Source organism: Crassostrea angulata, chromosome 5 (genome assembly GCF_025612915.1).
Source record: "Crassostrea angulata isolate pt1a10 chromosome 5, ASM2561291v2, whole genome shotgun sequence".
Taxonomy (NCBI): Eukaryota; Metazoa; Mollusca; class Bivalvia; order Ostreida; family Ostreidae; genus Magallana; species Magallana angulata.
The window spans coordinates 9,736,821-9,758,568 of record NC_069115.1 but is presented as its reverse complement, the minus strand read 5'-3'; the positions used below and the strand labels follow the sequence as shown (position 1 = coordinate 9,758,568).

Below are 21,748 nucleotides of genomic sequence, written 5' to 3'. Positions count from 1 at the left end.
AAATATTCCTCTTTTGATGAAGCCCTTTGTATGTTAGCTAATCTGGGTCCCGGGGCACAAATAGCTCGCCTTGATATTAAAAGTGCCTTTAGATTGCTACCGATTCACAAGTCTGAATTTGAGTTGTTAGGTTTTAAGATACAGGACATGTTTTTTATTTACAAGTGTTTACCATTTGGCTGCTCTGTAAGCTGTGCTAAGTTCGAGAAATGTTCAACATTTTTAGAATGGGTATTTAGGGACAGATCAAGTTGTGACAACATAGTGCATTATTTGGATGATTTTTTACTAGCTGGAAAAGCTGGATCACAGGACTATGCCTATCTGATGGGTGTTTTTATGGAAATTTGTGCAGAGTTAGGAGTCCCATTAGCTGAAGACAAAACTCTTGGTCCCGCAAACTGTCTGGTGTATCTTGGCTTAGAAATTAACACATCTAGTATGACTGTTGAGATCCCCTCGGACAAAATTCAGCAGTTTAAGTTCAAGTTGTTGCATATTTTACAAAAACACAAAGTTACTTTACTAGAACTTCAAGAATTACCTGGGTTGCTGAACTTCTGTATTCGTGCTATCCCAGCTGGTAGGGCATTTGTTAGAAGGTTGTATGATGCATCCTGTGGGCTGTCGCGTCCTTATCCCAGGCGTAGGGTTACTGAGGAAATGAGAAGGAATATTGACACTTGGTTAATGTTTTTGGAAAATTTCAATGGAGTAACATCATATAGATTGGTCAACTGGTCAAATGATTTTGATCTCCAGTTATATACAGATAGTGCAGGTATTGCTGATTTAGGATGCGGGGCGGTTTTTGGTCATCATTGTGCATACTTGGGTGGCCGGACCATTGGAAGGCATCAGATATCTTCTCGGACATAACATTTTTGGAGCTAGTTCCTATAACTATGGCTTTTGCAATTTGAGGCAGCAATCTGTCTGGTAAACGGCTAATAATTCATACTGATAATGAGGCCTTAGTTTCAATTCTCAATTGTAATACCTCAAAATCCAAAAGAGTCATGTATTTGCTTAGGCAATTAGTTTTGCAAGGTCTGATGCTTAATATTCAGTTCAAAGCTAAGCATATAGCAGGGATATACAATGTTAAAGCAGATTCTCTTTCCCAACAGCAATGGAATCGATTCAAGGCCAGTTTTCCAGGAGCAAACAGCCAGCCATCAGCAATTCCTGCATCATTTCTGCACATGATTTACAGCTTAGATCCCAGGAGCTTCTGAGTTATGCTTAAACAATACCTGCAAACTTTATGATACTGCAGTAAATGCATTCCATTTGTTTTGTCGAGTCTATCAAAGTCGGCCAGTTTGGCCCCCATCTCAGTCAGATTTAGTCAACTTTGTGTCATATCTATCACTGCGGAAATTTTCAGCCAACACAATAAAAAAAACATATATTGCAGGTATTTCTTGCCACTGTAAATTACATGGCTTCTCAGACAGGACCCAAGATAGTTTTGCTGGGCCTGAGCCGCAGCAATCCCCACCATGACACTAGAAAACCAATTACCTTGCAGATTTTAACCACCATGGTCCAGACCCTCCCAAGCATTTGCAATTCATATTATGAATCTACACTTTTTACAACTATATTTGTTACAGCATTCTTTGGGTTTTTCAGAATGGGCAAGTTAGTACAAAACACTAAGCAGGATGTGGGGCATGCTATCCAAGTGCAAAATGTGTCATATTCACCACTGGACAACACAATTAAAATTGTACTTCATCACTCAAAGACTGATCAGGTGGGTAGGGGGGCTGCTATTCAACTTAAGTCTACACATAAGATTGTTTGTCCTGTGTCCTGTATTAGGTTATATTTACAGTTGAGGCCGAAGTGTAGGGGGTCATTGTTTTGTCATATTTCAGGAAGTCCGATGACAAGATACCAGGTAGTATCAGTTTTCAACATGTTTCTAGAGAAATTAGGTTTAGACACTAGGTTGTACAAGACACATTCATTCCGTATTGGTGCAGCATCTAATGCTTGGGCTTCAGGAGCAAGTCAGCAGTCTATTGCAATTGAGGGTAGATGGAAATCTTCTTCCTTGCTTAATTATATAAGACAGTAGCCCCTCTAAAAAATGTTAAGGTATTGAAGGTGACAACCTTCTCTCATGTTTTTATTTACATGTATGTAAATTTTTTTTAGATCATACAGGAATCTGGATTGTTGGGTCATCCATCATTAAACATGCTTTTTGTTATGCAAAAAAGTCTTGCCGGGGCACTGATTTACAGCTAGATAGACACAAGGCATTCATTTTCTGGCAGGGCAAAGGGGGCATGAGATGGGGTCAACTTTACTTTAAGATTAAGACATTGCTTAAGGTAGAAGATCCACCTCAGATTTTGGTCATACATTCCGGAGGCAATAATATCCCTATGCAAAACGGGGCTAACTCAATTGAACTGCGATTAAGTATTATCAAAACCTTGGAAAAACTTTCTAGACTGATGCCATCCACCACTCTAGTTTGGTCCCAGATTCTGCCCAGGGGTGTATGGAGGGGTGGGAGGAACCCAGTTACTTTAGAATAGGTTAGGAAGCGAACAAATAGGGCTGTTGCATCTGCACTTAAAAGGTTGGGTGGGAAATATATAAAATATCCAGAGCTGAGCATTGATAGCCCTGGTTTGTTTGCCACAGACAAAGTACATCTTTCTGGCCTGGGCAATGATTTATTTCTGTACCGCTTGCAACAAGCACTACAAACATTCTTGTCCGACCCCACTGTGTTTGCGTAGCCTTGAGTAGGGGACGAGGGGCCATGGCTGCGCTATGACTAATTGGGTCATAGTCAGTCACACTTGACGGTGACTTTATGTTGTTTTTATTTCACCTAGTCCACTCGGTCTCAGTCATGTTGACTTGAGAAAAAAATTGTGTGTGTTTTTTCTTACTTGGTCAATTTGCAGACCGTATAACTATTAATGAACCGCATTGTTGTTACTTTATCATTTCAATCAAGGGCACTTTTTCACTCCTATAACAAGTAGTTGTCTTATACTGTTATGCCTTTGGACATTATTATTCCCTGCCCTCGTGTTTTGATCCCGCTTTTTAATTTGTAATAGCTTAATCTCAACCTATAGCCCTCGTTTATGGGTGTAGCTCTACTGGTTGCGCAGACTATGCTTTACATAGTCTCGTGGCGGCATTCTGGCTTAACAGTAGTGCTTATGTCAACAATATTAATTGACAGATATTTGCATTTGTACATATATTATGGACTAGGTGAGCAGGCAGTTGAGCATCTGTTCCCAGGGCTCAAACTTTTGCTTTGCTTGTTTGTTAGGGACGCCCTATAAGGCAAGAATTGATGCCTGGCTCCCACATTTTTAGCAGCCATGGCTAATCATCGCCAAATAAAACTTAAAATAAAATACTGTATAGTTGTTTTTCATTGGGCGATTTCCCAAACTTGTTTTGTTTTCTGTATTTCGTCTTTGATAATACGATTTAACTAATCAGCGTTAAATCCATTTATCAAAGGGAAATCATGTTTAGATTTCATCATATTAACATTTTATTTTATTATAAACTCGTAAATCTAGGCACGTATTTCACAGCTATTATTCCCACAATAATCTGCGCCTCCTGGTATAAGCCTTACTGGTGGTATCCGCCTTAAAGTTTGGGCTATTGGCCAAACCCGTGACGTCATTTTGTACTTGCATCAGTCATCCTTCAAAAAATTGACCCACCCTCCAATATCCCTTATACCTGGTTGAGTCAATGTTTTTACTGTTTAAGCTGTTTAATTGATATACTGTTATTAATAAATGTACGTCGTTTCTTTTCTTTGCTGCTGTGTTTTCTTTCTGACCATTGCAGGACAAGCTGAAGCCTGGTTTGTTGTAACTTTGTATTTGTTGGCCTCCAATCGTCATGGCTGCTGCAAGGAATCCCACGCAATTCCAACAGTGGGTGGCATTCTGGCTTACCAGTAGTGCTTATGTCAGCAATATTAATTGACAGATATTTGCATTTGTATATATATTAAGGACTAGGTGAGCAAGCAGATGGGCATCTGTTCCCAGGGCTTAACCTTTTGCTTTGCTTGTTTGTTAGGGATGCCCTATAAGGCAAGAATTCACGCCTGGACCCACATTTTCAAGCAGCCATGGCCAATCATCGCCAAATAAAACTTAAAATAAAATACTGTGAAGTTGTTTTTCATTTCGCGATTCCCCAAACTTGTTTTCTGTATTTCGTTTTTGATAAGTGTCACATGTTGAAAATAAAAAAAATCACATAAACTGGCCATAAATGCATATTTCCCGAATGCAAAACAATAAAAAAAAGACTGTTCTGGATGATAAGTTGATTCTATTTTATTTTCTGTTCAATGTACACAATGTCACTTAACAGTTAAAAAAAAAGCAACAATGATTATGAAACAATACTCATAACAAAAATACGATAGTAACATTTTTTTGGGTAGTATTTTGCTTTTTTTTTATAAAGAATAAATAAGCTTGTTTTAAATAGTTCTTGTGACTCCATTGGTTATGTTATCCACCAAACTTTAATTTTAAGACATGAGAAAATATTTTGTCAACATCTAATTCAAAATTTTTTTATGTTAAATGTTGGTGATTAAATTTTGATCTTTGCAACCATTAACCAAGGAAAAGTAAATAAAGAAAAACATGAGTATTTCAATTAAAATGAATAACCCAACACCGTTTAAAACTTCTTTGATTCAGACTTAAGGTCACTGATGCATAAAACGACAGGAAAATCGTAATACATGTATTAAATTAATTCAGATCGGATACAACCAATGAAATGCAAAAAAATTACAATAAAATTTAAACATTAAAAAAAGAATAACCACCCCAAGCATGCAGTGTTGATTATAGACGGTCGACGTTTTCTTAAAAATTCAAAAAGGTCAGATTTTACAATTTGAATAATTAGCCATTAAACGACATTCATGTTTATTATTCATTTCATTAAACAAGTCATTACGCTTTCTGTGAATGACTTGTTTCTAAGTAGTTTATATACTAAATTCTTTTACTGTGCGCTGAGATAAACCAATAGCTTTACCAATAGTTTTAACCTAGCCTCCTCATGCTGTTGTTAACGCTAGACGATATCTTTAAAAACTTTTAAAAATCATTTTGTATAGTACAATGTATCTATCTTTTTTTAGAAGTAAGACGCAAATTTTGACAAATCAACCATACCATCCTTAAGGAATAATTATTCTTTGTATCACTATATAATGATGTTAGTACATTGTATTACAGTATTAATTTCAATACATGATCTGGTATTGTTGTGTTTTTTTTTCTGTGTGTTTTTTTTTGTATTTGTTTGCTTGTTTGCTTTGTTTTTTGTTGTTTGTTTTTTGTTGTTTTTCTTTTGTTTTTTGTTTTGTTTTGTTTTGTTTTGCTTTGTTTTTTTTTTGGGGGGGGGGGGGGGGTGGGGTGTAAATTGGAGCCAAAAAAGCATTGCATATCTTTTCGCATTTCTGGCATTTTTTTTTTTGACGTATAGGTAAAAAAAACTTCGCTTTAATAATGATAATTAACAAATAATACTTTCTGTGTTTTTTTTGTATTTGTTTGCTTGTTTGCTTTGTTTTTTGTTGTTTGTTTTTTGTTGTTTTTCTTTTGTTTTTTGTTTTGTTTTGTTTTGTTTTGCTTTGTTTTTTTTGGGGGGGGGGGGGGGGTGGGGTGTAAATTGGAGCCAAAAAAGCATTGCATCTCTTTTCGCATTTCTGGCATTTTTTTTTTTTGACGTATAGGTAAAAAAAACTTCGCTTTAATAATGAGAATTAACAAATAATACTTTCTCCAAATCTGCGCCGAATATCAGAATACCTAACATCATGGACGACGCTCGCGACGGACGAAAACGGATAGCAATAGGTCATCTGAGTTAACTCAGGTGATCTTAAAACAACAGCAAAAAAGTGAAAACGCATGTTTATTTTTAAAAAAAAAAAACGCAGATGCTAATCTTGTACTCATTTGCAATTCTGTACAAGTAATTTTATTAACTTAAATCCCATACCGTTAAAATTGTAAATAAACACAAACTTTGTTTTTAAAATTTAAACAATAGTAGACACAAAATTGAAATAAAAACATGCAAAGTACGATACTGAATCAAGAGTTGAACAATGAATGACGAGTTAGGCACAGATCGGATTTTTCCATTAACTTTGCTCACGGATGCCTTGGTCTGCGATTTACATTGACACACTTGATAATTGATAAAATAACATGTGCAATCACCAATACTGCCAGAATGCCACCAACAAATATAATAGCAATGTGAATCCACGTAACTTTGCTCGTCTGTGATGGTTGTGTAAAGTGTGTGTTTTTTATACGCTCACTTAGAGCCTCTTCTAAAAAAAAAAATAAATGTACCTTACAACTCTACATAGAATGTTATCCTATTCATCAAAGGAAGATAACTCTTTACAAAATTGTTTTATTTCACTTTCCTTGTCATATAGAAATACATTGTTTATTTAAGAATGGATCTTATTTGTTCAATACCCCTTCAGTATGCGGTGAATATCTTAATACAGCTCTATGAAAATTTAACGCACACACTGAAAACTGAACTTATGTTATTGACTACCTTTGATTGGCCCATTTCTTCGTTTTGGATCTAATTGAGTTACAAACGTGAACCCTTCGTCAGTCTTTGAATCATTTACCAATGGTTCACTCTGCATTCTTGTAATACCTAGACAAATAGTATTACATGTAACATTATTCCTATTTTTAGTGCAAATCTTATTATGTGAGTCATCAATTTCATTTTTAGTAAAATCATAATGTTGTTATATTCAAGTAAACTATGTTTTGTGTATATGACGTATGGAAGTCGATTGAAGCCAAAGAAATCAGGACCTGTTATTGTTGTTTTCTCCTTTGGAGCAGAACTTGATTTCGTCTTTAGATATGTGTCAATAATATCTGTCGGTAAAAAAAGATAATTTTTTTTTAGAGTAATTCATACCTTTAATCGAATATGTAACTTAAGAAAATATCTACTCGTTTAAACAAATGCAGATGTTAATAACAAGAATCGTTCCTTTATAAGATGCAACAATGTTTTCTAAGCGATGTGGTGAAATGATTCCTTCGTAGACAATATCATTAACGTATTTAAAATAGAATATGTAGTCATGTATTTATGTAAGTAAGCTTTAACAGAATTTCCTGAAGAAAATTCGATTTAAAGGTTTATGTGATGTTAATTACACTACAATAATGCTAAACTATAATAATTTTGTACTTATATTGACAACATTGTGTCGAATAGGAATTAAATGTAATATCAGTATATAGAAAACTGCATTATCATATCAAATAAAAACATTTTTGTTAAAAAACTAACCAAGTTTCATTCTTTGGCAGCCATTAACAGTACTGCAACGCATTTTTGGACATAAGCATTGCTGCTGGCAGCCATATCCATAGTTTGGAAATTTGCATTTTTCATCACAATATTTTCCGGTAAAGCCCGCCTCACAAACCGCAACTAGAATATGCGCATGTATTGTATTATGCTATGGTATCTTCATCATTTTTACGTATGTTAATTTAACTTTATGACATGCGCCATATTTAAAATAATCGTGAACATAATCGTTCACGAAATATTTAAAGTTTCTCGTTTAATTTATTTCTGAAAATAACTGATTGCCAGAACTCAATATCTTAAATGTAAACTTTTATCGTACAACTATAAACAGAGTGACAAAGGTTCTAGTCAAAGTGTATTTTGTGTGAATGTTCTTTGTTGTATAATGATAAATAAATAAAAATCAGTTTATCTATCTTTATTCCTTTTATGTATCTATTATATTCTATTACTGATTCATATAAAAAATGTTGCATGATAATTATTCCCCATAATGTTTATCATTAAGCTATTCTTTAGTTCGCCCTGAAAATAATTTAATTTTTTAATTGTAATTTTTTTTTAACAATATAAAAACGATTTATAAAACCCCGCCTTTTACGGACCCATCTTTAGGACACTGATAACATAAAGACTAAAGAAAGACCCGAAATTTTAATTTTGAATATAAGGTTGTAAATGAAATGTCGTCAGCTAATTAATATTACAGAAAAAGGAATTTGTCCAGAGCTTGTGTCGTAGTGAAAAAAGCCCTGTTAGTTCCGTTTAATCCGTTTACCGATGGAACAACTATTGCAACATAGGTAGAGAATCATTTGAAAATGGCTGATAGACTTAGATTATTAATCAATGAGAAACCAAGTGCAGCAGTAAAATTCGTCAATGACAAAGAGGGAGGAGTAAATATAAAACATATTGAAAAGAAAATCAACACATTTTATTAGGTATAGCGTTTTAACAATTTTAAACTAGATGCTGTCATTAGACAGTAATACCCGCATCAAGTGTTTGCCCCTAACTAACATTGTTTTGTACCAGTTTAATTAAAAACGAAGGCCACATGCAAGCTCCGGTAATACTGTACATTTAAAAATTATAATTTTCATAACTGAAGGATGTGATCCCTTCCCATAATACACATGAGCAGCACTTAATGTGCAATTTGGGGTTGAACTGTTTGCAGTGAATTTTCAGTTAATCGATAATCTTAACATTTCATGTCATAGAAAGTATAATGATCTATATAATTATTACAAACAAAATTAATTTTATTAAATTATGCCCCCTCCCCGTGGCGCTTGTCGGCTTTAGATTTGCTTCTGTGTGCCTACATGTACATCATCGTGTGGACAGATTTAGAAAAGGGGTGGGAGTGAGGGGTTCAGACCCCCCCCCCCCACCCATGAAAATTCATTTATATCAATAGTAAAACTACCAAAAATACACCTTGGACCCGAATGCTCTTACAAACATGTAAACGCTCTAACCCATTGTGCTTCAATGCTAGGTAACATTATTTTGGGGGTAAATATTATATTTATACTTTATTGTTTATTTCAATAGGAAGTATACATGTCCTTTACCACCATAAAGCTGTTATTTACTAATAGAATAGTACAAGGGGTTTTGAAGAATAGGTCATAAAGATACATGCATGTTTCAAATAATTGATCTTTGTCTGAAGTTACGTACACAACGCAGGTCTGCAGGTCTCATTAGCGGGTACTAGTTTTACCCAGCTCTTCGATTAGACGGGTTTCGCGTATACATATACATGTGTTTTCCATATGCAGAAAAAAGATTAGTTAACATGCATAAACATTCCTTTTGTGATGATCAGCTAAAGAAATTCATTATTGTGATTTTATTGGATTATCATTATGATGTTGACCAATATAGGTAAGCATAATACATGTAGTAGCAGAACATAATCAGACGCCAGCATAGCGCATACATAAGTATTACTTTCATTTTCTAAATAACTGATCTCCCTTTGACAGCATACTGTATCACCATCTTTTAATATTTAAATAGGCTTATCATCGTTACCTATCATATCACATTTTTAAAGTTTCTGACATTTTAATTGCAAAAATTATTTTTTCATTTGTCAGACTTACACTATTGAGTTGACCCCATATTGACTCTGTATAAACATTTTTTTTATTAAATTCGTGTATTACATGTAAGTAAGTGTAGAGACCTATCATTTTTATTTGAGTTATAATAGGAAGGAAGGAAGGAAGGTGTATTTATTTCTTAATGTATTATAATGCATCAAATATGATGTAGGCCATGACCTTATGGGACTGTTCTGACCCCCTGAACCAGGAAAATACAAAATATATACTTCTAATGTCATTATGATCATGCATCAAATTGTGTAAAATACATGACCCCCAGGTGTTGTCTTTAACCCCCCCCCCCCCTTTTTACGAAATAGAAAATTATGATACATTGCATTTTTTATTAACTTCTGAGATCCTCATTCCTAAACAATATACCGGGTATTCTTGCTCTTTGTGTCATTGTGCATCAAGTTGAATATGTTATTCCCCCTTGGAGACACTCTGACATTTTAAAACTAGAAATAATAAAGTATTTTATCTTATTCATATGTAGTGTTTGGTCCATATGGGTAATTCCTAGCCTAATGATGACACTGCTTTAATTGTTAAGGAGACTTTACAATTGCCCCAAATAGGCGAATACACATGCATATAACTTTTTGTTTCTAAATCTTAAAAATTGAATTAAGCAATTTCAAAAATGTTATTGTGCATTGGGAGAGAAAAAGCAATCAAGGAATGATTAAAAATTTGCTACTGTTTACATGTAAGAATGTAAGAAGACTGAAACTTTATAACTAGATTTGATTGGTTTGTTGGGGGGGGGGTGTGGATGTGGAGTATATAAACATTTATCATTTGAATTTTTTTTTGTTATAAATGTTAACTTGTCATTGCATGAATATTAGTTATTGATCCCAAGGTAGAAATATGACTTCGGATCATATCTCATTAGATCATTTGTCAATTATGCAAGGTGTAATGTAATTTTTTTTTAAGATTTACATTTTTTACCAATCTATAACACTTTTTAGACCCCAAATTATATTTTTATTTTAAACGATCATTCGACAATTAAGGGGGGGGGGGGGCAACAGTTTATATTTGAGTTTGTTTGGGGGTGGGTGTTCCAAGTCATATATTTGACAATTGTTTAAAGTAATTTACAATAAGACTAAGCCATACTACAGTCATGAACATGAATTGAAGACCAAAACACAAACTAATACATGTATGTATACATATGAAGCATTACAAAACATAGATGATTGATCTATATCTGGGTTCTTAAATTGAATCATATAGCATGAACATATATCATTGTTTCTTTGTTCAAGGCATTTCAGATGGTATGTAGGTCATGATCCCAAGTGCTTTTCTTGAAATTATCAAATATCATAACAACCATTGAGATCCTCACCTTAATCCAAAGATATTATTCCTCCTTAGATCATTGCGCATCAGATCATTTTGGCATGTAAGTTATGACCCTTAGAATCAGAAATTGTCAAATATCTTTAAATTATTAGTGTTTGATGATCATATCTCTATTTAATCTTTATTCTTAAGTCTCCCGAATGAAATTTGGAATTCTTATTGTGTTTGTACGGTTCTTATTACATGTATGATTATTTTTTGTCTTCTTCTTTTTCTTTTTTCCCGATCTGAACTTGGTTCTCGGAGATGGCTGAACAGAATTGTACAAAACTCTAGGATACGATAGGCCTGCATATCTAGTTGTGCACCCTGGTTTGATTTTTCTCATTTTGGGTTAGACAACCATTTTTCTTGGGAGGGGGGGTCAAAAGGGTCTAGCATTGAACCTTGTAGGAAGAATCGTAGGCTCTATTGTAAATGGTAACTTGAAAACGGACAAAGATAATAATATAGGGTTTTCAAAATCATATATTGACTGTTACTGGCAATATGACCCCTGGGGTCATCCCCACCCCCAAGGAATTGGAAATTACAATATATCTCAGAAACTGTTATAATCATGACCCCTAAACCATATATATTCTTGTTTCTGATGTCAAGGGGCATCAAATGTTATGTCGGTCATGGGCCCTGTGGGTGGTCCTGACCCCCCTCAAACAGCAAGTCCCTTAATATCTTCAAAACAGTTGAGATCTCCACCCTTAAACCATATATAATCTTGTTCCCTGTGTCAAGGGGCATCAAACTGTATGTAGGTCATGGGCCCCAGGGGTGGTCGTGACCCACCTCGAACAGGAAGTGCACGGATATCTTGAAAACGGTTGAGATTCCCACCCCTTAACCATATATTTTCTTGATCCTTAAAGGACATCAAACGGTATGTAGGTAATGGGCCTCAGGGTTAAATTTAACTTTTAAAAACCGTAATGCACATCTATAGAACAGTCCCTATCATATCCCAAGATATGATGTGTCTATCCATTAAATCATAAGAGGAGTTCTGGGATCTATGTTTTTTTTGAGTGATGAACGTCAATTTTCTGCTACTATTTGACTCCCTGGATGAAATGTTAATTTTTAAAACATTATTGCACATCTATAGGACAGCCAAAATTATATCCCAAGAGATGACGTAGCTACTCCAAAAGTTGTAAGAGGAGTTCTGGGAACCATACTTTTTTTGCAAAAAAACGTCATTTTTGGTTACCAGCTGATCCCCTCTATAAAAAAAAATTTCTAGAACCTGATCACACTTCAATATGACACCCCCGATCATATTCTAAAAGATCATTTGGCTACTACCAAATAAAATGACGTTTTTTAACCAGTTTTTGTGTAAAAAAAAACCTGTCATTATTCAGCCAATAAATGACCCCCAGGACAAAATTAAAAATTCCGAAACCTTATTGCGCATCTATAGGATACCCTTAAACATATTCCAAGAAATGAGTTGTCTACTGTTGAAAATGTAGGAGGAGCTCGAGGAAGAAAGTTTTTTGTGAAAAAACGTATTTTTTTAAACAATTATTTGACCCCCAGGACTACCAGAGAAGTTTTGAAACCTTTTTACAAAACAACATGACACCCCAAATGTTCAGTTTGCTGGTTTATAAGATGTAAGAGCAGTTTGAGAAAGTAAAACGTGACAGACGGACGGACGGACGGACAGACGGACGGAACAGGGTAACAACAATATACCCTTTCTTAAGAAAGTGCGGGTAAAAAGACTGACATATGGTAAGAGAGGCTTTTTTAAAGGGGGTTCCCATATAAACCGAATCAAAAACAGCCAAAGGCGAATGCAAATTTCTGTAAAGGCGACTTAAAATTTATAGAAACTGTGATAAAAGACGTGTATATGAAAATTGTTACAGGATATGAAACTTGATTACATTTTTATGAACACAAACGGAAACTTACAGATAAAATATGCCTTACTAAACAAAAAAAGGGCTGACTATTGCTAAACGAAGGAAAACGACTATGAATATTTATGCTCTGTACGCTATTGCATCTAATGTTAGCCTTATAGTCACCCAGATTTAAATAAAAAGGCATAAGTGTAATAAAAGACGTTTGTGTTCACAAAAATTTAACCGAAATCCAGATATACATGTCCATGGTCACCATGCGGATTTTTTTCATTTTCATGTGCTATTATATGCCTAAAATTAAAAGGTCGTAATGATATGCATATCACATGCTTGTTAAATGATATTGATTAATGCATGTATATTAGGGGAAATACATAACTGCATGGGTCGTATTTCTAAAAAATAAAATTGTCAACTGTAATTTGATATCATTTAATTTAATATCATATCAAAGTTGCAAGTTGTTTTACAGATATTAGCTTTACCGTACAAGACCCTTAATTAGATGTATTCATTACAAGATTTAGAAGGCGTCTATGACCTATACAAAAGTCCATTCAGCTAACGAAATATTGTAATGAATACATCTATAGGTTCTGTTATTGGCTGCTAGCTTCAGCTTGGTAGACAGAATTGCATTTAGATATTAGCTAATAAATATTTATATTTAAATCAACAGATTCAAGTTTTAGGGTCATGGTCACTATTTTTAAGGTGGTTTATCGATCGTCTTTGTCAATTTAAACATAAATAAACAGTTCCTATTGTTAACGAATTCATTTTAGGTCTAAAATTGAAATTGAATTACAAAAACATTTAAAATATAAACAAAATCTTTCTTTACACAGCAAAGAATTGTAAGATCTTTATCTCGTCTATAACTCAATAAATGACATTCAAATTTGTGTTGCCTATTATAAATGCATTACGGAAGCATTGTAGAATTTAAAATCGGAAAAAAAAGTTTTGACCAAAATCATCGGAAAAAAAAGTTTTGACCAAAATCGTTACCATGCCCCTTTAAACACAATTGTTGTTAAGAAATGGATTTATTAAATAGTAATTTTAAACTTTATGTTCTCAACTACTGCGAATCAAGTATGATAGCACCATCTCTAGTTAGAGAGATGCTGGCCAAACTTAAAATTAATACTAGTGCTCATTATAGGGTGATTTTAGTCATCGGGCTCGGAAATATCAATGACCCTACCTTGGGGATTAAATGTTATAAATTTGATAATGTTCTTATTTTTAGTTAAAAGTTTTTCTTTAACCTTTAAGCTTTTAATATATGTTTTAAAACATCGAAATTGGGATAGAAAAGTTTGACGGCTTCTTCTTTTATTATGCTAAAATTTTCATATTATCTTTCAACATTATCCTAATATAATTGCTTACAGAATCATATATATTGCTTTTTATCTACAATAATCATTTATACCCTAACTCGTAAAATATATATTTAAGTAATTTTAAATCGAAAAATATATATCTTATGTAATTTTGAAATTCTACAAATAATATTAAGAAATATCGATTACAAATGCAAATAAACATTTCAAAAGTGTTCCCCTTGATAGCATGGTCTTCATATGTTGGAATGTCAAAATATAAATAAACCAGAAAGCCAAATTTTATGAAAATACAGATATTAATAATATCGCAGGGCGCTATGTGCTATTGATAAGATCTGTATTTAAATGATGAAAGCCCTATCCGTAAATCTTCTCTTTGTATTTCCTAAAAAATAAGTCTCCCGTAAGCAACGATTTATATTTTAGTGAATATGGAGGGTCATATGTATGCTGATTTACTCACTTGTGTATAACGACAATCATATGTTATTATCAAAGGAATAAGGAAGCATTCTTTGAGTATTATGAGGTAATTATTTCGGTTGGGCGTGGTCAAATCACGCTCCGACCGAAATTATCAAAATGTCACTAGAAACTCTTCTAACTGAATATATCTTCGATTTCTCTATAATTATTACATATAATTATCATTGATGACGTCACAAGTGTGTTTAATAGAGACGATCAATGTCGGGAGACAAATCATCGGAATGCAGTGTAAACAATGCTGAAATAACTCTTATTTCATACTGATACACACTATTTAGATGCATGTCATTTTGGATATAATCAGGATAATACAGGCATGGATATTTTGATTTATTACCGAGTGTTAATATGTTTTACGGTGCGACCGTTGGGGCGAGCGCAGCATGTGATCAAACAATGAATTACGATAAATCAATAAAATTAACAACTTCAATAAATTTAATTGCAAAATAAAATAAAACATAATTATTTTTCAGTAAATTTACATGATTTATAGTTTATAAGATTCGTTATTTATTTATGAGCACTCTATCTCCTCTTTTAAAGCGATTGTAAAGTACGTCAGTTCATCCCCATTTTTGCAGTAGAAATTTTTTCTTAAACTTACATACAAAAATGACTTATCACAGAGGCACAACCTACTTATCATGGAGTTGCCCCTCTACTTAAAACAAATGAATTTCAATTTTTTTTTGATTTACGCTTTAAAAAATTGGCTTATCATATTATAGAAAGAAAATAGAGCCCCCCCCCCCCCCCCCCCCCCCCACCATGGGATTGGGAGCATGTAATAAATGGAAGTGAAAATAAAGAAACCATTGAACTGCTAAAGAGCTGAAGGATTAGAATTTTTCAGATTTATAGAAAAATCCTTTTTTTTTTCTTTTTGCTTGTAAAGATTTTTTGGATGAGACTGCCATCCATATCCACCCACCCCCTTTAAAAAAACGATGCTATGTGTACGTTCCTTGAAATTGCCGTAATTATAATGAATAAAATGTTAGCATTCATTGAAATGAGTGCAAGTTACAACTGTTTCCTATATCTGAAGAAATGTCCTCATTCTTTAGCTTTGCAAGATTTTGAGAGGATTTTCAGCAGATTTACAATAACTTCAGTTAGAGTAATTTCCCCTTATTGTGACGTCAAAGTTCACGTTAGTGAAGTGTCGTCTGTCTTTGTAAAGTAAAACTCCCCTGAGAAATAAAAGTACGCGAAGTATACTGTTTTATTTACTTAAAAAGCATGATGTTCTTAAAATAACACATTTATATGTACTTTGATTCTCGCGAGAACATGAGGTTGGAAACCATTGGTTCTATGAATTGTGGGTCAAAATTTACTGACGCCGAAAAAAATCTATCGGATCTATGTGTAAACCTTTGTGACGTCACTCAATTATCTTTGATTGAGAGTGTACTGAAGTGAACTTTAGAGGTACCATTGACTGTATGTCGTATACATCGTTATTGTTTTTATTGTTTTGCTGATTCTCGTGAGAGTGTGAAGTGTTGAAAATTGCTATGATTACAGGGAACTACTGGGACGATTAAAACAATGCATTACTGGTCCGATTTACTGACGCCAAAAATTCCATTGAATGAATGTGCAACTAGTCTGAATTTTCTATTCACACACGCCTTGCCGGTAGGGCTGCGCTCGCTGTAAGGTAAGCAGACAACCATTTATGTGGCTTGACCGGCCTTTTCTCTATCAGTGTGTACCAAAAAGGCAAAATTGTAAAACAACCCCGAATATTATGAAAATTAAATTCGGCATATATCAAACGCATGTGACCTAAACTACTTGAAAAGTGTTGCTAGAATCCTGAACTATGTTGTTGTAAATAAAAAAAAATACGAAGTATTTTAGGTGAAGTTGAAGAAGTCGAGTAGGTTTCCAATAAATAATGACAATTTTATTCATTCTATGCGATTATCAATAGGATTCTAGCAGTTATACTCATAAACATGAACAAATTGCCGATCAAATTATGGTATCATACATACAAATGAATTTCGGGGTAGTGTTACACTTTTTGATTTGTTGTTAAGGTAAAACAGTTTTATATATTTTTAAACTGTCACATGATACCATGGCACGGCAGCTTTAATGTTCGGCTCGATTCCGAAGTAGAAAAATAATATCATGGCGAACACATTCACTTGATAATAATATTCAGAACTGTTTTCGTAAAAATAAACAATTTTTAAATTTTGCAAAATATCAACGGTCATTAAACTCAAAGTTGCCTTAACATACTCGCGTATGTATCATATGTATTACTGTGTGGCGCAGCCCATACCGTTTTTCGGTTATGCTATAAGGCACGCCCATTTTGTGTCACTCATGTTTTATGAAGTTATTTGGTTTTAGATTTCAAAAAGTTATATCCAAAACATTCCTTCTTAAATTTACCAATTAGAAGACTAAAAGTAATATCCAAATTTTCCCGAATCATTGCAATATATAAATTGAATCAACAATATTAAAAAAATATATATGGATCACCCTTACCCATGTATTTTACACAAAAACAGAAATTAAATGTATATCTGCACACACTTGGAATATGAAGGCATCAAAAATACATCATTTTTCAAAAAAAATTAAATCCTTTATTATGACAAAATCTACAGAAACGAATGCACAATTTAATAATTGTTATATGTATGATTGTGTATACTGCAGATGATTTCTACATGCAGGTGACATATGATTGCACTGTGAGTTTTCTAAATGTAATTATCTGTTAGCCTTGAAATGCCATCTACAAACCAAACTGAAATACAGAAAGGACATCATACAGCAAAAAAGATGTATGAATACTTTCGTCATTTTATTGTTTAGTATTTTACATACTTATCAAAAACTCAAAGTATGACTCTTATTTTTATTTTGCATATCTCTGCAGTTGAACTGACAATAGCTTCATATTTTGAAAACGGCAAGAGGAGTTATCTGCACCGTGTGTGCAATATAATGGAAAAAAGTACTAAGTTCAATGTATGTAACTGGTATTTCACCAAAACAAAATACATGTCAAGTAAAATGCACACTTTGTGAAAATGAAAAAGCAACTGCAAACAATAATTTTATCTTGAAAACTTTGTGAGAGTTATACGTTTAAAGAGATGCGCTATATGCAAAAATTTGTTAAGAAATGACTTTCTACCACTGGTATTTTCTCATGTTTCCTCAAGAATAAAATTAAAAGACAGAGAAGTTTTATTTATCCTGGCTATTTCGTTACTAAGTCGAATCGTCCGGATAGATGATTCATGGTCATGATTTTAGTCAGAATAATTTTTTATGTTTCTATCATTTATTATGCGTTAAGAATGAATTTCAAATGACCAAATGAAATTTGAGAGTCAGTCAAAGAGCTATAAGCAAGACACAGGGATCACAATTCTTTGTCATGTAAATAAGGCTCGCGTCCTGGTCCTGAGGCCATAAAACTTAGACGAGCTCAATTTTGATCTAAGTCTCACTTTTATAAAAGGAACATATAGTGGAAAAGTGAGACTTAGATCAAAAGTGAGCTCGTCTAAGTTTTATGGCCCCGGGGCCTGTTCTTGTTTACAGATGTTCAATATACCGGTAAAATCCTTTTTAAGCTGATTTGTCTATGTTCATTTTGGACTTAAGCATAAAAAAACAGTTCCTTACATTTAACAAATCCATTTTAGGTCTAAAAATGGAATTTTTACTTCAGCATTTAAGATGTACACAAAATATTTGTTTACATGGTAAAGAATTGTTTGCTCTGTAACTTGCTTATAACTAAACCAATGACATTCAAATTTTGGTTGCGTATTAAAATGCCTGACTGATGCATTGTAAACAATACAATCGGGAAAAAAAAATGACCAAAATCATTACCATGCTCTTTTAAAAATCTATATCTACACGTAAATTGTTCACCAATGCACTTCCGATCAATTGAAATGTTTACTTATTGTTGTCTTCCTATACTTCAGGTTCAAGACACACGTTGTTTAAAATACCCTTTTTTTAAATATAAATACCACAAAGTTATTAAAAGCGTTCTAGATTTATTAAGTGATAATTATATGAAAACCCGCACAAGCACGGGAATTAACACTCTACACCTTTATATGATATAATGCGTAATATGATGAATCACATTTTATTTCATTATGTATATGCTTTGTCCGATTTGCTTTCTTAACTTATTCTTTAGAATTGAAATAAAAAACCAATCGCATGGCTGGATAATTAGATCGAGCAGCGGGCATGGATGAAAAAAATAAACTGAAATGGATAATATATACATGTACGTTGCCTTTATTCTGTTGCAGCTGACTGACAAATCAAACTTTTTAAATTTTTTATATCAAAGCAGCGACTGGGTAGTTATAGCTACAATAGTGTAGCCCTCTCCCTATTTTTTTTCACATCAGATATATATAAAAAATAGGTGAGGGCTACATCATTGCTGCTATTTATTGCACCTCTCTCTAAATGTTGTACTTTAAGTCAAATTTCAATATAATTTACATTACTATAAATGTTTATGATTGCGATGTTCGATAAAAGTCTGTTTTAAAAAAATGGGGGGGGGGGGGGTCACCCTAATTAACTTCACCGTTTTATGCATAAATGTACAGCATTTATTACGTAAAACACAAACTGTTCTTTGTTTACAAATTAATGTCCAAGGTTTACTACCAATCTTTCGTGGAATAAAAATGTTTAAAATAATGTTAAAAAATCATTAAAAAAAGCCGCTAGTGTATGCACATTTATTTCCATATTTTAAACCAACGTCGGATTCAAAATAACTTGTCCCACACTTTCCGCCATGAAGTTAATTAGTGAACCCGTATCTGGGCACCTCGCTGTGGAATGTTCTTACCATAAAAACTAAAATCGCATCAAATTGTTCATGTTTATTTGTCAACTTTTTTGTATTTATCGAAGTCCGGCATCTACCTGCGACGCATGATGAACTCGTCCTACACTTTTCGTTTATTAGTCAACCTGCGTTCTAGGTTAACCGGTTCTGGAAAGTTTTATCCCATTCTCTCGTTAGAGGTCGGGCTTTGCAAGCGAATAATTATCAAAACTAAAATCGCGCATTCCAAAAACGAATTGGCTCATTTGTAAAATTTAACATTTGTCAAATCTTAACTTACATGTATACTCTAAATAAGTTCCCAGTAAATGTATTCACTCTTTGCGTAATCATTCAATATTATTGCATTGCAAGAATATACTAGTATTTTGATGTAAGCTACCCCTGACTTTGATCCTCCAAAGCGTATCCACCACCTTACTCTTATTTTTAATATTTCAGACTTGATTATCGAAAATGAAAGTAAGTTTTTATTTAATTTTAAAGTAATTACTTATCAGGTAAAAGTTAATTATAGCTAACAGACATCATCTCAAACGTATTGGAATACCAAAGGTGTAAGTAGTTACTCTGGTGCAGGCATTTTGTAGTTTATTTGCAAAAAGTCTGAATTTATAAGTAGAGATTCTTTCTTTGAAGTAGAGAAGTGTTTTAAAAAGTGGTGTCACTTGAAAGGTGCTCAATGTATTGATACCCTAGGCACGTGCAGTGAAGCGTGACTAATCATGTCTAACCAGCAATGCTGGTAGTATTTAAAAGTGATTTGAGAAGTCAGAGTATTTATACTAGCTACTTTTGGTGGCTAGCAGATGAAAAGGTGTAAAACTCAATTGACAGGCGTAACCTTTCTTTTGTATTAATCGGAGAACCATTAAAATGTACAGTACGGTTTAATGAAGCAACATTTATAGTTAAACTGTGTTTAATGGCAAAACAGACCGTCCGGATCCTGAGCGCGAAATATTAGATTTATCATATATACAATGTATAAGTTGCATTAAAAATGTCAACATTTTATTAGTTTTCCATTAAATGTTTTAGGGGAAAATATTTATTGTAAAATTTGTCGTGTAGTGTATGATAACATTGAAATATTTTTAGAATTAACAATTTAAACGTAGAGGATTTGTTTGAACCAATGAAAGATCATATAAGAACAAATGTACCCTTTTATTAGTAAAGATTATCATCTTTTGATAAAATTAGAACAACAGTAAGTTATCAAAGGAGATTCACTTTTTCATATTAACGTCCCCTTCCTTTAAATACCATGGTCATAATGCGGATTTTCAATATATGCTTTTAAAGCATGTGTGCGTAATAATGAAAAAAAAAACCAATCGCAATGGCAAGCATACCATATGCTTGTTAGTTAATATCACAGGTAGTAGGAGAAAATTATATCAGAAATGTGTGTACTACTCTAATTAAATTGATGCAACTGCATTTACAATATTAAATTTGCAAGTTACCTTACTGATATTAGCTTAACCGTACATTTTCACATTATTAGTACATGTGTTTGCAACAATACGAAAAGAAAAAGAACACCTATTTTCAAAAGATATCATAGAATATTGCTTAAATCTAGTTCTAATTAAAAACAGAATGAATTTCATTCTTCGTCAGTTTTTTCTTTTGCTTTTTCTGTTTTGTCGTACGTCAGTTAGATCATCAGCGTATGAATCAAATGTAAATGTTTACACCATATACTGTTTACTAATCCTAGCGCTTAAGAAGAGAGAGTGCACAGTTCGGAAACTAGATGTCATTTAACTCTGTATAACGTCTTCAAAGGAAAACGGTAAAAAAAAATATGATCTGTTTTAGTTTAAAAAATAAATCAACTCACCTAGAGGCGGGCATCCCTTTCTGAAATGGCACAACTGTCGTCTGCAGTCACATTTCCTTTCACAACGAAAACCAAATGTTGGATACCTGCATTTATTTTCTCTGCGATCTCCAATAAATCTCGGACTACAGTCCACAAAAATTGAATAAATTTTACTGAACTGAATTATTATACCTGCCATTCCATTTGTTTTATTTATTCACTAGATGATATCACTCGATTAATACTTTACACCTAAAATGATACAATGCTTAAGCTTAATATGTTGAACCATGTTTTTTTTTTCATCTTAATTTTGTATATATTGTGTCTCCACAATTTTCTTAATTGCTTTCTTGACATACTTCTTAAAATAGAAATAAAAAAAACTG

General features: G+C 33.2%; 2 pseudogenes; one reads left to right on the top strand and one right to left on the bottom strand.

Moving 5' to 3' along the window:
• Positions 1–1,132: 1,132 nt before the first annotated feature.
• On the top strand, positions 1,133–3,971 carry LOC128183778 (uncharacterized; annotated as a pseudogene).
• A 2,232-nt stretch (positions 3,972–6,203) lies between these two features.
• LOC128184124 (uncharacterized) overlaps positions 6,204–21,748 on the bottom strand; it is a 171,984-nt pseudogene continuing 156,439 nt past the window's right edge.